Source organism: Salvelinus alpinus, chromosome 8 (assembly GCF_045679555.1).
Source record: "Salvelinus alpinus chromosome 8, SLU_Salpinus.1, whole genome shotgun sequence".
Taxonomy (NCBI): Eukaryota; Metazoa; Chordata; class Actinopteri; order Salmoniformes; family Salmonidae; genus Salvelinus; species Salvelinus alpinus.
The window spans coordinates 50,434,544-50,439,285 of NC_092093.1; the positions used below are offsets into that span (position 1 = coordinate 50,434,544).

The 4,742-nt window shown below is 38.0% G+C and overlaps 1 protein-coding gene across 1 annotated transcript in view; it reads right to left on the reverse strand.

Moving 5' to 3' along the window:
- Positions 1-2,062: 2,062 nt before the first annotated feature.
- LOC139583250 (retinol dehydrogenase 10-A) overlaps positions 2,063-4,742 on the reverse strand; it is a 32,363-nt gene continuing 29,683 nt past the window's right edge. Inside the window, exon 6 of the mRNA XM_071414110.1 lies at positions 2,063-4,742. This exon is cut by the window's right edge and continues 933 nt beyond it. The gene's annotated coding sequence lies outside the window, so the exon portion shown is untranslated.

The window sequence follows — 4,742 nt, forward strand, 5'->3', positions numbered from 1 at the left end:
GTCACATTAATTACTTTTTTTTGCCATTTAGTAGTGTAGCTAACTACTGGAATTACATGCTACTTTTTACCCCCCCCAAAAAAATCAGACCTGCCTAATTCTTACTTGAAACATAGTTTGTGTGTTTAATAGGCTAAATTACACATTCTGTTAACATATGACCCAAAAGGGATCTGTCTTGTAATTTGTAGTGTATGACATTTCAGATTTACAGGTAATATTTTTAAGTAGTTTGGATGAACTACTTTTTCAAAGTAACTTTAATTAAGTCAACTATATTTTTCTTAGGGGTAGCTTCAATTCTTTCAGTGTGAAGTAATTGGTAGTTTGGTTGACTAGCTTTCCCCAACACCGGTTATCAATAGCATCATAGACTGGTGTTTACTATAGAATGGTGTTTACTATGGAATGGTGTTTACTATAGAATGGTGTTTACTATGGAATGGTGTTTACTATAGAATGGTGTTTACTATAGAATGGTGTTTACTATGGAATGGTGTTTACTATGGAATGGTGTTTACTATGGAATGGTGTTTACTATAGAATGGTGTTTACTATAGAATGGTGTTTACTATAGAATGGTGTTTACTATGGAATGGTGTTTACTATGGAATGGTGTTTACTATAGAATGGTGTTTACTATGGAATGGTGTTTACTATAGAATGGTGTTTACTATGGAATGGTGTTTACTATGGAATGGTGTTTACTATGGAATGGTGTTTACTATAGACTGGTGTTTACTATAGACTGGTGTTTACTATAGAATGGTGTTTACTATGGAATGGTGTTTACTATAGAATGGTGTTTACTATGGAATGGTGTTTACTATAGAATGGTGTTTACTATAGAATGGTGTTTACTATAGACTGGTGTTTACCATAGAATGGTGTTTACTATAGACTGGTGTTTACTATAGACTGGTGTTTACTATAGAATGGTGTTTATTATAGAATGGTGTTTACTATAGAATGGTGTTTACTATAGAATGGTGTTTACCATAGAATGGTGTTTACTATAGACTGGTGTTTACTATAGAATGGTGTTTACTATAGAATGGTGTTTACCATAGACTGGTGTTTACTATAGAATGGTGTTTACTATAGACTGGTGTTTACTATAGAATGGTGTTTACTATAGAATGGTGTTTACCATAGACTGGTGTTTACTATGGAATGGTGTTTACCATAGAATGGTGTTTACTATAGACTGGTGTGTACTATTGAATGGTGTTTACTATAGAATGGTGTTTACCATAGAATGGTGTTTACTATAGAATGGTGTTTACTATAGAATGGTGTTTACCATAGAATGGTGTTTACTATAGACTGGTGTTTACTATAGAATGGTGTTTACCATAGAATGGTGTTTACTATGGAATGGTGTTTACTATAGAATGGTGTTTACCATAGAATGGTGTTTACCATAGAATGGTGTTTACTATAGAATGGTGTTTACTATAGAATGGTGTTTACTATGGAATGGTGTTTACTATGGAATGGTGTTTATTATAGAATGGTGTTTACCATAGAATGGTGTTTACTATGGAATGGTGTTTACTATAGAATGGTGTTTACTATGGAATGGTGTTTACTATGGAATGGTGTTTACTATAGAATGGTGTTTACTATAGAATGGTGTTTACTATAGAATGGTGTTTACTATGGAATGGTGTTTACTATAGAATGATGTTTACCATAGACTGGTGTTTACTATAGAATGGTGTTTACTATAGAATGGTGTTTACTATGGAATGGTGTTTACCATAGAATGGTGTTTACTATAGAATGGTGTTTACTATAGAATGGTGTTTACTATCAAAGTCCAACTAAAACCGGCATTCAATCCGATCCCGCCATGTCCCCGCACTTGCCGAGACCACCTTCATGTTTAACACTGCGTACGTCGGCTCAATCAAAAAACAAACTTTAAATATCAAGTGCGCTTTAATAAAACGTGGATCTACTGTTGATTGGATTGAATCACGGTTTAAATGATACTAAGAAATCAGGTCAGCTTAGATTTAAAAATGAGCCAAAGGACACATACACACACACCACATAATAATCTGAAATCACTTTATTAATTTAAGTTAGGTACAGACACTAAACATAGGAACCACATCTGCTCGACTAAAGAGCAGTCTTTCAGAAAGAAGAGGAATATGTCATACTGTCAAACGAATGGCAAATGAAGAGGTAGAGAATTTAGGCTCATCACCGTAGCTGGAGGAATGAGGCCTATTGGAATGTGGTTCTAATACAATACATAACTCTGCAGTTGTGTTCTTCCCTAAAGTAGATCAAATATATAAACAAATATCAAATACAGTGGAGACTAGGGTTGCAAAATTACAGTACATTTCCCCAAATTCCCAGAAATCCTGGTTGGAGGATTTCCTGCTATTCCCCCCCCCATCTTGATTCCTGGAACCTTTTAACCAAGATTTCTAGAAAAATCTGGGAATTTTAGGAAAGTTACCGGAAATGTGCAACCCTAGTGAAAAATCATTTCCATGGAGGGAATGGTGGGTAATGTAGTACTGTACTCAAAACAGCTCAACCAACGTTTACATTTTCACCTTCACTGGACGCAAGTAGTGGAGGACGAGAGAGAGACTAATGAATGTAGTGGAGGACGATAGAGAGACTAATGAATGTAGTGGAGGACGATAGAGAGACTAATGAATGTAGCGGAGGACGATAGAGAGACTAATGAATGTAGCGGAGGACGAGAGAGAGACTAATGAATGTAGCGGAGGACGATAGAGAGAGAGACTAATGAACGTAGCGGAGGACGATAGAGAGACTAATGAATGTAGCGGAGGACGATAGAGAGACTAATGAATGTAGCGGAGGACGATAGAGAGACTAATGAATGTAGCGGAGGACGATAGAGACTAATGAATGTAGCGGAGGACGATAGAGAGACTAATGAATGTAGCGGAGGACGATAGAGAGACTAATGAATGTAGCGGAGGACGATAGAGAGACTAATGAATGTAGCGGAGGACGATAGAGAGACTAATGAATGTAGCGGAGGACGATAAAGAGACTAATGAATGTAGCGGAGGACGATAGAGAGACTAATGAATGTAGCGGAGGACGATAGAGAGACTAATGAATGTAGCGGAGGACGATAGAGAGACTAATGAATGTAGCGGAGGACGAGAGAGAGACTAATGAATGTAGCGGAGGACGAGAGAGAGAGACTAATGAATGTAGTGGACGACGATAGAGAGACTAATGAATGTAGCGGAGGACGAGAGAGAGACTAATGAATGTAGTGGAGGACGAGAGAGAGACTAATGAATGTAGTGGAGGACGATAGAGAGACTAATGAATGTAGCGGAGGACGAGAGAGAGACTAATGAATGTAGCGGAGGACGAGAGAGAGACTAATGAAAGTAGTGGAGGACGATAGAGAGACTAATGAATGTAGCGGAGGACGATAGAGACTAATGAACGTAGTGGAGGACGATAGAGAGACTAATGAATGTAGCGGAGGACGATAGAGAGACTAATGAATGTAGTGGAGGGCGAGAGATGTGAAAAGAGTAGAGTTTCTAGATCAGCTAGCTACACAGTTCCTCCACTCATAAATCATTCACTGGTAGATTTGTATTTTACTAGGCAAGTCAGTTAAGAACAAATCCTTATTTTCAATGACAGCCTAGGAACAGTGGGTTAACTGTCTTGTTCAGGGGCAGAGCGACAGATTTTTACTTTGTCAGCTCGGGGATTTGAACTTGCAACCTTTCGGTTACTAGTCCAACAGCTCTAACCACTAGGCTACCCTGTCGCCCCATAAATAAAAAGGGCTGGTCATTGGTTGGACTGGAAGTATGTCTTATGGAGAAAATGATAGAAGGCAGTAGTAATCAATCAATCAATCAGTACTCATATCAGAGTTCAGAAGGGTATTGAGCCTTCAGGCTGATTGACCCCATCAGTTCAACCAGAGGAACTAGGGTTGCAAAATTCCAGTATCTTTCCACAGGTTGAAGTTTGTCATGAATCTTGCCCTGAAGGCAGAACTGAGCCATTTCTGTTAGATGGGGGAAGGTTAGCGTTTTTCACCATGAATGTTGCCCTGGAGGCAGATCTGCACAGTGGTCACTATCTGGCATAGCCACAAAATCAGATTTTAACCCTAACTTCAAATTAAGACCAAAAAGCACATTTGTTTTTATGAACGGTTACAATATAGCCAATTTTGACTTTGCAGCTGGCCCATCTAGTGGAAATGGCTCAGTTCTGCCTCAAGGACAAGACTCATCCCAATAAACGTCAACTTGCCTAGATGGGCAAGCTGCAAAGTCAAAATTTGCTATATTGTAAAAATGCCTGAAAACAAAAAAAAGCGTGCTTTTTGATCTAATTTAAGGTTAGGCATTAGGGTTATCAGTGTGGTTAAGGTAAAAAATATATAAAAAAATAATAATTGACTAGATTTCATGACTTTGTGGCAGATTCATGACATAAAAACCTGTGATTCCAGGAATCTTTCAACCAGGATTCAGGAAAACCAGGAAATTTAGCAAAATTTGTATAATTTTTTTTTTTTTACCAGAATTTGTCAACCCTAAGTTGAACTCAGACAGGACGATTCATCCAACGGACTTGGTTGAATTCCACAACCCTTATATTTACATTACATCTGGATGTTCTGAAATGTGTCACCCGATTGGATAAGCCTCAGGTAAGCCAGCCAATATGCTATCTAAGATTCCAATATTCTGTAC